This window comes from Tachypleus tridentatus, chromosome 9 (genome assembly GCF_004210375.1).
Source record: "Tachypleus tridentatus isolate NWPU-2018 chromosome 9, ASM421037v1, whole genome shotgun sequence".
In the NCBI taxonomy this organism is placed as follows: domain Eukaryota; kingdom Metazoa; phylum Arthropoda; class Merostomata; order Xiphosura; family Limulidae; genus Tachypleus; species Tachypleus tridentatus.
In genome coordinates this window covers 3,609,745-3,622,286 of record NC_134833.1, presented here as the reverse complement: position 1 = coordinate 3,622,286, position 12,542 = coordinate 3,609,745, and the positions used below count along the sequence as shown (strand labels likewise).

The window sequence follows — 12,542 nt, the reverse complement described above, 5'->3', positions numbered from 1 at the left end:
ATATAAATTGAGTACAGGTACATCAATTAAAAGTTTAAAAGGGTAGCTAACAAGAACATTCTTATTATGTTTATAGAACACAATTTAAACAACAACAATTAAAAACTTGTAATCTTACAAGTGGTGTGTAAGAAGAATACAGTCTTGACAAGTAATCTATGTTCTAAGATTCAGTGAAGATATCAATAAATAACCCTCTCTATTCTCTCTCAGTTAAACATTAAAAGATAGTCACTCGTTATGACATTGTTTTAGTAACACTGATACATCACATGATCTTATCTCCAATAAACTCATTTTTACATAACCACAAACATTATCATAAAACCCTCTCACTCTCGTCTTTAGGTACATGTCAAACTGATTCTTTATGTAATCAAAGAAGGTCAAACACTCAACAAACCATCATCTTATTAATAAAGTGACACACATTATCATATAAAACTCTAGCTCTGGTCTCTAGGTAACTGTCAAATTGATTCTGTATGTAATCAAAGAAGGTCAAACACTCAACAAACTATTATCTCATTAATAAAGTGACCAACATTATCATAAAAAGTTCTAACTCTGGTTTCTAGGTAACTGTCAAACTGGTTCTCTATTAAATCAAACAAGGTCAAACATTCAAAAGGACATCTCTTATTAATAAAGTGACCAACATTATCATAAAAAGTTCTAACTCTGGTTTCTAGGTAACTGTCAAACTGGTTCTCTATTAAATCAAACAAGGTCGAACATTCAACAGAACATCATCTTATTAATAAAGTGACCAACATTATCATAAAAAGTTCTAACTCTGGTTTCTAGGTAACTGTCAAACTGGTTCTCTATTAAATCAAACAAGGTCGAACATTCAACAGAACATCATCTTATTAATAAAGTGACAAACTTTATCATAGAAAGTAACTGTCAAATTGGTTCAGTATTTAATCAAACAAGGTCAATCATTCAACAGGACATCTCTTATTAATAAAGTGACAACATTATCATAAAAAGTTCTAACTCTGGTTTCTAGGTAACTGTCAAACTGGTTCTCTATTAAATCAAACAAGGTCGAACATTCAACAGAACATCATCTTATTAATAAAGTGACAAACTTTATCATAGAAAGTAACTGTCAAATTGGTTCAGTATTTAATCAAACAAGGTCGAACATTCAACAGAACATCATCTTATTAATAAAGTGACAAACTTTATCATAGAAAGTAACTGTCAAATTGGTTCAGTATTTAATCAAACAAGGTCGAACATTCAACAGAACATCATCTTATTAATAAAGTGACAAACTTTATCATAGAAAGTAACTGTCAAATTGGTTCAGTATTTAATCAAACAAGGTCGAACATTCAACAGAACATCATCTTATTAATAAAGTGACAAACTTTATCATAGAAAGTAACTGTCAAATTGGTTCAGTATTTAATCAAACAAGGTCAATCATTCAACAGAACATCATCTTATTAATAAAGTGACAAACTTTATCATAGAAAGTAACTGTCAAATTGGTTCAGTATTTAATCAAACAAGGTCAATCATTCAACAGGACATGATCTTATTAATAAAGTGACAAACTTTATCATAGAAAGTAACTGTCAAATTGGTTCAGTATTTAATCAAACAAGGTCAATCATTCAACAGGACATGATCTTGTTAATAAAGTGACAAACATTATTGTACAAACCTCTTACTCTGGTAACTATCAACCTGGTTTTGTATTTAATCAAAGGAGGTGAAATACATACGAAGTGTGCATGCTATTACTATATATATATATAACTAGTTTTTGATGCATTTTTTTTTGTGGCTTATCATTCGTTTGTATCCAATGAGTCCTTGGTGTAGACTGTTATGACTTACCATTTCTATGAAACTGAGTAAAAATGTATGTATAACTGTGGTATATTTAAACAGCATCAAATTAATTTTAGAAATAAAACACTAATTTATTTTCTGATATTTAAGGAACTTATTGAATAAAATACTTCCACTCTTCATTTATTGGTTGATGTAACTTACCCCATGATGAGACCAAATGATGGCTGTGTACACCATAGCTGGAATACCTAGATGAGTGGAACAAAATGTTGTCAGTAAAAAAATATGCTGAATGTTTTCACTAAAGTAAATTCTGTCTTATAGAATACCATAAGCCAACCATTTAAATATTAGCAAACAGTCCATTTTATAGTTTGTTTTTAATTTGTAAACTTTTAAAACAAATCCAGCAATTCACAATAACACTTTCACTTACTTAGTAAAGTTATAACATCGGAATTTGAATACAATAATTGACAATAACACCTTTACTTACAGACTAAAGTAATAACATCAGAGCTTGAATACAATAATTCACAATAACACCTTTACTTACTTAGTAAAGTAATAACATCGAAATTTGAATAGAATAATTCACAATAACACCTTTACTTACAGACTAAAGTGAAAACATCAGAGCTTGAATAGCATAATTCACAATAACACCTTTATTTACTTAGTAAAGTTATAACATCACAATTTGAATACAATAATTCACAATAACACCTTAACTTACTTAGTAAAGTTATAACATCGAAATTTGAATACAATAATTCACAATAACACCTTTACTTACTTAGTAAAGTAATAACATCGGAATTTGAATACAATAAATCACAATAACACCTTAACTTACTTAGTAAAGTTATAACATCGGAATTTGAATACAATAATTCACAATAACGCCTTTACTTACAGACTAAAGTAATAACATCAGAACTATAATAGAATAATTCACAATAACACGTTTACTTACAGACTAAAGTAATAACATCAGAGCTTGAATACAATAATTCACAATAACACCTTTACTTACTTAGTAAAGTAATAACATCGAAATTTGAATAGAATAATTCACAATAACACCTTTACTTACAGACTAAAGTGAAAACATCAGAGCTTGAATAGAATATTTCACAATAACACCTTTATTTACTTAGTAAAGTTATAACATCGTAATTTGAATACAATAAATCACAATAACACCTTAACTTACTTAGTAAAGTTATAACATCGGAATTTGAATACAATAATTCACAATAACACCTTTACTTACTTAGTAAAGTTATAACATCGGAATTTGAATACAATAATTCACAATAACACCTTTACATACTTAGTAAAGTAATAACATCGGAATTTGAATACAATAAATCACAATAACACCTTAACTTACTTAGTAAAGTTATAACATCGGAATTTGAATACAATAATTCACAATAACGCCTTTACTTACAGACTAAAGTAATAACATCAGAAGTATAATAGAATAATTCACAATAACACGTTTACTTACTTAGTAAAGTTATAACATCGGAATTTGAATACAATAATTCACAATAACACCTTTACTTACTTAGTAAAGTAATAACATCGAAATTTGAATAGAATAATTCACAATAACACCTTTACTTACTTAGTAAAGTTTTTACATCGGAATTTGAATACAATAAATCACAATAACACCTTAACTTACTTAGTAAAGTTATAACATCGGAATTTGAATACAATAATTCACAATAAGACCTTTACTTACAGACTAAAGTAATAACATCAGAACTTTAATAGAATAATTCACAATAACACCTTTACTTACAGACTAAAGTAAAAACATCAGAGCTTGAACAGAATAATTCATACATCATAACATTTTTCATTTACATTTGTGAAGCAAAGCCCACTTTTTGAAAGAGTTTCAGTTATTCAGTTTCCTTTGCGATATAAGCTTTTTTATTTTGATGCTTCAGAATATTCTGAATGCAGTAACATTTTGTGTACTAAAATAGTTTGTTGATTGTATTTCTAAACTGACAGTTACCTTTTTTATGGATTCTCTCATAACACATAAATATTGTATTACAACAAAAACATTCAAGATTCCAATAAAATATAAACAAAATGTTAATTCACGGGTTTGGAGTTTCCCTGATATAAGCTTTTTTATTCTGATGCTTCAGAATATTCTGAATGCAGTAACATTTTGTGTACTAAAATAGTTTGTTGATTGTATTTCTAAACTGACAGTTACCATTTTTATGGATTCTCTCATAACACATAAGTATTGTATTACAACAAAAACATTCAAGATTCCAATAAAATATAAACAAAATGTTAATTCACTGGTTTGGAGTTTCCCTGATAAGAAATTATCTACCTTTACTTAGTGGATGAACTAATCTTACCACGAGTGTATTAAACTCACGAGTTTGGAGTTTCCCTGATAAGAAATTATCTACCTTTACTTAATGGATGAGCTAATCTTACCACGAGTGTATTAAATTCACGGGTTTGGACTTTCCCTCATAAGAAATTATCTACCTTTACTTAATGGATGAACTAATCTTACCACGAGTGTATTAAACTCATGGGTTTGGAGTTTCCCTCATGAGAAATTATCTACCTTTACTTAATGGATGAGCTAATCTTACCACGAGTGTATTAAACTCATGGGTTTGGAGCTTCCCTCATAAGAAATTATCTACCTTTATTTAATGGATGAGCTAATCTTACCACGAGTGTATTAAACTTATACATTGTTGATTTTTGGACATTCAGAAACATTCAAAGTATGCAATAAAAAAACAAACATTTTTCATTAATTGTACTCTTTTACTAATTATAAGACTGTTATATTTCAAATTTTGGCTTTAGGAATGTTTTGAAAATTTAAACAGATAGTACTGCCTTTAAAAATATGTTTACAATTGTAAAATTATTTCTATACTTGTAAAATTTTGAAAATTATTTAATTTTTACATTTTGTGCAAGTCAGCTGTTGTCTCACTTTGATGTAGTTTATCATAATGTGAGAAGTTAACTATGGGCTGTATATTAAAACAGTAACAAAAAGACTTGTTTATATACATACCACTTATGCTTAATACTTAACAATAAGTAAATATGTACAAAAAGTAAACATGCAAACATCAATGGTAAACTTATATTCCACTTTATTGTAATACATTTTTTAAAAAATTATATATAATTATAAAGGTGTTTCTTACGTTGTTAAATGAATACAACTAAATTTGGAAGCAAAAACATAAGAAAATGTAAAAATAAGAACTGAGTTCCAAGTGTTAAATTTCAGTATCATAGCCCGTTAACAACAAAAAGAAATAATTGTAACTCTTTCAAAATCTTTTATGTTTAAACTATAAAAACATAAAGCAGAAAACCTTTCAGGTTTAAAAGGTGGTTTCATAAAAACAGAAAATTACAAGATATACTTATGTCAAGTTTTGGAAAGAAAGTTGTTTGTTTCATGATTACCTCATTTATATCACTCTAACATTACTACTAATTATTTCATAAGCATGATTATTTCTAGCAATTTTTCTATAAACTATAAAACCCACCTAATACTAGAAAAATGATCATTGACTTGAACAACTCTGAGTATAGTTTGTACTGTACAGGCTTGGGAAAGAGAATGGACCTTACAAGTTCTCCTTTAGCTGTTGAAAAACCTATTATGAAATTGAAATGTTTTTGTCATTATGATGTTTTAAAATTTAGGTTCCATCACAACAAATGATATACCTACTAAAATATAAATATAAACCAAGCTTTTTATTTCGATAGATGAGAGATAAAATAACATTTTTGTCATAACTCATTACAAAGATAAGATAGTGATATATTAGCTGTTCATCTACAACTTAAACTAGTGGAATGAAAAATACTTTACAAATATATGGATAACTCATGCATTCGAATTTTGAACACAATTACAATATTGAAGCAAAATACACTATAATATACTTTCACTGCTCTAAAGTTAGAGCTAAAAGTACATTTTTTTGTAGATTTTTAAGTCAGATTTTTGAATTAAAATATTTATTTTACATTGGTTATTTTAAATAATATTTTGAGTAATTTATTTATTTCAGAGGCTTTGAAAAATATTATATCATTACAAATATTATTTTAAATTCAAAACTTATTCTGATTATATCATTACAAATATTTTTTTTAAATCAAACACTTATTCTAATTATATATTATTATATTACTTGAAATTCAACACTTATTCTGATTATATCATTACAAATATTTTTTTGAAATTCAACACTTATTGCGATTATATCATTACAAATATTATTTTAAATTCAACATTTATTTTGTGAATAATGGAAATATATTTGTGTGTTGACTTCAAAACAATATTTTCTGATGCTTTTTTAATATTCTAAATAGAGATTAACTCTTTGCATTGTGTGGAATATAAATTGCTTTCTAGCATGGATAAACTTGAATTAATTTCCAGACTTAAAGAACCAATATAAATTCCTTCACTAAATAAGGCCATTGCCACACATGTTGCACAATACAAGATGTGGTTACTTAGCTGTGTAAAGCAGTTTCTTACAAAATTTTCTTGAATTCTGCGAATAGAGCAAGACTAAGTAAAGCTTACTTGCAAATGTAAAGTGGCTTAGTATGTTATATTCCTGTACATGAACACTTCTATAATTTGTGATTGAGGAACAGAGCATTGTCAGCCCCCTAAATTCTGTATCTTTGCAGGTGAATACCATTGAGAGATGAGTTCTTTTTTAATATATGATTTCATGAGGTTAAGATGTCGATTGTTTGTTAGAGTTCAATGAATATCAGAAACCATGACAACCGTCTCATCAACTCACAGATTAGTTTTTCAATGAATATCAGAAACCATGACAACTGACTCATCAACACACAGATTAGTTTTTCAATGAATATGAGAAACCATGACAACTGCCTCATCAACTCACAGATTAGTTTTTCAATGAATATCAGAAACCATGACAACCGTCTCATCAACTCACAGATTAGTTTTTCAATGAATATCAGAAACCATGACAACCATCTCATCAACTCACAGATTAGTTTTTCAATGAATATCAGAAACCATGACAACCGTCTCATCAACTCACAGATTAGTTTTTCAATGAATATCAGAAACCATGACAACCATCTCATCAACTCACAGATTAGTTTTTCAATGAATATCAGAAACCATGACAACCATCTCATCAACTCACAGATTAGTTTTTCAATGAATATCAGAAACCATGACAACTGTCTCATCAACTCACAGATTAGTTTTTCAATGAATATCAGAAACCATGACAACTGCCTCATCAACTCACAGATTAGTTTTTCAATGAATATCAGAAACCATGACAACCGTCTCATCAACTCACAGATTAGTTTTTCACATTTGTCTCTTCTTTTCATTAAGTGAATTAAAAAAGACTAACTATTACTAAGTGTTCATGATATTAGATGTTCAATGTGCTTAATGAGTCTAAAGTAAACACTAAATAATACACTCATTTACGAAAAATAACTAAAAACAAAATGTCGATAAACTCAATATCAATTTCAATATATAAAACTATCACTGGTTTATTACATTAATGTAGAAATTGATTTGAGGCCAAGTAGCAAACAATAAACATTCATGTATTACAGCCCAGATACTGGAACATTGTAAGAAATGTTTTCATATCCAGAGTAAGTATTTTGTGCTGTCATAAAAAAAAAAGCAAAAAATATCTGGTATTGTTAGTACTGATGTGTCTGAAAGAAGAACAGGACTGTCGACCTCTCAACACAGGGTCATCAAGTGGCTGTACGAAAGTTAATCAGTTTGACTTTTCAGAGAACATTAAAAACTTGGTTAACTGATATTATTAAGGGCACACATCTTTTCCCCAGGGCCCAGAATAATTCTCAGTAGACATGAAGAAGAGAGAAAACTGTGAAAGGAATATTTGGAGTGTTGTTACTACTGATATGTCTAAAAGAATAAAGTAACTGTATGGACTGTCACTAGTGTTGTAACATCTGTAAAGAATATAAGGTGTAAAATGATTTTCTGGAATGTTGTTACTGATGGATGTATCATAAAGAAAGAGTTATAAGAGAAAGAATGTTAGGTATAAAGAATTATCTGGAGCAACTAAAAGAATGTTGGGAATAAAGAATTATCTGGAGCAACTAAAAGAATGTTAGGTATAAAGAATTATCTGGAGCAACTAAAAGAATGTTAGGTATAAAGAATTATCTGGAGCAACTAAAAGAATGTTAGGTATAAAGAATTATCTGGAGCAAGTAAAAGAATGTTGGGTATGAGAAAGATTGTCTATGATGTTGTTAGTATTATTATTACCTAAAGAAAAATATCTGGGGTGTGGAAATATGTGGAATTTTGTTAGAAAATGAAAGTTGGGTGTAAAACAAATTACTTGCTGGTGTAATATAAAGAAAGAATGTTCACTTTTAAAAATATAATTTTCCATGCACATAACTAAACAATTTTGATATAAATAAAATAACTATTAATAGCTTTCGTGATTCACATCTTTATGTTAACATTATCTATATATGAAACATAAATTATCAGCCATTTGTACCTGTCCTGTACACAAGAGCCTTAACTTCACAGCTTTCACTTGAACAGGAATGTAAAAGTTCTGTCCCACAGAATATTGTACTTCTCTTGTTAGAAAGAGGGCTATATGGAAGGTTGGGGTCTCGAGCTATTGGAACTTTAGTAATGGGCGTACTCTCTCCTGATAAACAGAAATAGTTAAGTTATTACCAAATAAAATGAAATTCATAAACCACTGTTAATGGGTGTGCTCTCTCCCGATAAACAGAAATAGTTAATTTATTACCAAATAAAATGGAAGTCATAAACCGTTATTTAAACAACATTTCTGAAAACAATCGTGACCATTTTTAGAGACAACAAAAACTGTAATTCATAAGATGTATTTATGTGTTATGAAAGTAATTATTGCTTCATAACAATTGAACTGTGGTATAAAATTAAACTTATAACACATGATTTTATGAACAAACAAGAGGTTAGTCATATAACAGGGATGACAATATGAATAAACTACAATCATAAGTATACTGATTAATTTCAATCTTTAAAAAACAAGTTGTATTTGAATTAAATAGTTCAGTTCTTTTATAATCATGATGGTAGCTCTAATCTTTACTTAACTGACTTAATATGTTATAATTCAGATAGGTCTATTTCTTTTTATCTCTATAAAAGTGACCCAAAAGTTAACATTTCAACCAAATTTTCTTCCGTTTGTTATCAACTAAACACAAAAGTTAACATTTCAACCAATATTTCTTCCATTTATTATGAGCTAAACATAAAAGTTGACATTTCAACCAAGATTTCTTCCATTTATTATGAACTAAACATAAAAGTTGACATTTCAACCAAGATTTCTTCTGATTTTACTAACAAATACATTTTAAGCAACAAATTTTATTTTTTTATATTTTATAAATATTTACAACCATTAAAATACCAATAACACAACTACATATTAGGAGAGTACTTACTGTACCTGTTAACATGCTTTCACTTACAACACAAGTTCCACTCAGAAGTATGGCGTCGCACTCCATGATGTACTGGCGTTCAGGTAGAAGAATAACGTCACCAGGAACTAGTTCTTCTGATGACTTCTGTAGTTCTGGGTGTAATATCATGGTTTGTAAAATATAGACACTTCTAGATTTCACAAAATGACATCTTTATATTCTATCCACATAATTTCAACATACACTAATTTTAAACTTGCTCTACTTGTGTCTTAACTACAAGTTTATGGAAAAAAGAATTATTAAAACTGTAAAACTTGTTTATTATTGCATAAAACCTCTCAGACACACATTACAAATCAATAGGAGAAAAGCTGCACATGTTTCACTTGGATGGAAAATAAATAAACAGTATTTACAAACTTACCAAATCCATCTCTCAAAACAGTCACTTCAGAATGAGAATGAACAGCATTTCTTAGAGCTTTACTTTGCTGGAAATACATAAAGCTACTTTATTTAAGAAGAAAGTTTTTACATTAAACGCACATTAAAATATGAGTTAATATATTTAATGCCTAATTGTGATAATGTTAAAACTTGATGTCTAATTTCGTACCTCTTCAGATACTAATGTCATGTGAATTTAACACAAAAACACCGATTTCTCCTTGGTTTTATGTACAGTAAAAAGTTATAACAAATGTGAAATTCTTTAGAAAAAACCCTTACCTTCCTCGTTTCCCATACAGTGGCAGTGATTGAAATTGTAGACAAAACAACAACACACACAGAAAACTGGTAGTAAAGTTGAACCATCCAAACAATAACAATAAATATCTGATACATGTAGAATGGACTACCTATCTGAAATAAAACACAACTTAAAGAATGAGGTTTCATGCACAATGTATGCGAAGACATCAGAATAACTTAATGATGAAGCTTGAAGATTTAATGATAATAATAAAATTATGATGGTACTTCCTTCTTTCTCTCCCAATATACATATACAACATAAATATATTTAACATTCTATTCAAATTACAAGTAACTCAAGTTAAAAGTTTTGTTTTCTGGAATGACAGTATAATAATAATAATACTTGTGTCAGGAGATCCACGTAAAAACATGCAACGTAGCTTAAAAATTTTATGAATGCTAATTTGAATTAAATAAAGACATTACTACTATTATTGATTCTACCTAACAACCAATATATAATTATGGTTAACAACTATTAGAGGGCCAATACCCAGCCAACTATATAACTTAGAACCCAATACTAGTTTCTCAGTGAGGTCTATTTTTATTCTGATTTGAATATACATTTACCAAGACCACATACTTACACTCCTTCATTCAGAAGACTTTAATGAGGTCTAATAGCTGGGGATTTCTTGTCTCTTGAATGTTACCTAATGTGGGCTCATATGTTTTCACATGAAAGCTTCATTCACTAACCCTTCAAAGCTAATGTGTTTGATGATATTATATATCACAGGTCTAGGCAGGCTCATAAGAGTTGAAAATTTACAAACCTATAGCTTTTAGCTGATAATAGTATAATGTGTATTATGGTAATACCTGATTACAGTATCAAGTTTATTGTGGTATTACCTGATTGCAGTATCAAGTATATTATGGTATTACATAATTACAGTATCAAGTGTATTATGGTATAACCTGATTACAGTATCAAGTGTATTATGGTATAACCTGATTACAGTATCAAGTGTATTATGGTATATCCTGATTACAATGTCAAGTGTATTATGGTATAACCTGATTACAGTGTCAAGTGTATTATGGTATTACGTAATTACAGTATCAAGTGTATTACGGTATTACCTGATTATAGTATCAAGTGTATTATGGTATTATCTTATCAGAGTATCAAGTGTATTATGGTATTACGGTATTTTTAATAGGAACAAGTGCCTCTTTGTTAGTTTTGTTAATTCTCAGATAATAACAAAACAGAACTGATGCTGGTATTGATATGGTGTTTTAATAAGAACAAAACAGAACTGATGATGGTATTGGTATGGTGTTTTAATGAAAACAAAACAGGACTGATGCTGGTATTGGTATAGTGTTTTAATAAGAACGAAAGAGAACTGATGTTGGTGTTGGTATGAAGTTTTAATAAGAACAGAACAAAACAGAGCTGATGCTGGTATTGGTATGATGTTTTAATAAAAACAAAACAGGACTGATTCTGGTATTGGTATGGTGTTTTAATAAAAACAAAACAGGACTGATGCTGGTATTGGTATGGTGTTTTAATAAGAACAAAACAGAGCTGATGCTGGTATTGGTATGGTGTTTTAATAAAAACAAAACAGGACTGATTCTGGTATTGGTATGGTGTTTTAATAAGAACGAAACAGAAGAGATGCTGGTATCTGCATGATGATTTAATGACAACAAAACAGGACTGATGCTGGTTTGGTATGGTGTTTTAATAAGAACTGATGCTGGTGTTGGTATGAAGTTTTAATAAGAACAGAACAAAACAGAGCTGATGCTGGTATTGGTATGGTGTTTTAATAAAAACAAAACAGGACTGATGCTGGTATTGGTATGGTGTTTTAATAAGAATGAAACAGAACTGATGTTGGTGTTGGTATGAAGTTTTAATAAGAACGAAACAGGAGTGATGCTGGTATCTGCATGATGATTTAATGACAACAGAACTGATGCTGATATTGGTATGGTGTTTTAATAAGAACAAAACAGAAGTGATCTGGTATTGGTATTATGCTTACTTTATTGCAACATTTTAAATTAATAAAAAGTTAGAGTTTTAAAACAGAAGAAATTAAAAGATTCAGGAACAGAAGTTCTTGTTAATTAAATATATACTGTTTGAAATACAAGATGTGATTACAAACTTACTAATTGTATTAGGATAGTAATTTTTATTTTAAACATCTTTCCATTTTCCTGTAATAATAAATTAGGTTCATAATCCATTCCATACATTGTAGATGATGTGAATACATCACTACCCTTGAGTAAAAATGTTACATTTACTGATTTTATATGACTTTTAGTTTTAAAGATGTTTTACTATAACATCTAATATAAATACTATCTATAGAAGTAAGTATACACAAAAGACAAACAACTTCAAAACTGAACAGTTTCATCAGAACAAA

The 12,542-nt window shown here is 28.8% G+C and overlaps 1 pseudogene across 1 annotated transcript in view; it reads right to left on the bottom strand.

The window, feature by feature from the left end:
• LOC143224676 (polyamine-transporting ATPase 13A3-like) overlaps positions 1–12,542 on the bottom strand; it is a 112,839-nt pseudogene that overhangs the window by 63,881 nt on the left and 36,416 nt on the right. Inside the window, exons 6-11 of the transcript XR_013013399.1 lie at positions 10,111–10,245; positions 9,806–9,872; positions 9,402–9,530; positions 8,439–8,597; positions 5,394–5,504; positions 2,017–2,063 (exon numbers count right to left, since the gene is read on the bottom strand). The product of XR_013013399.1 is annotated as a polyamine-transporting ATPase 13A3-like (transcript). The remainder of the gene's footprint in view (positions 1–2,016; positions 2,064–5,393; positions 5,505–8,438; positions 8,598–9,401; positions 9,531–9,805; positions 9,873–10,110; positions 10,246–12,542) is intronic.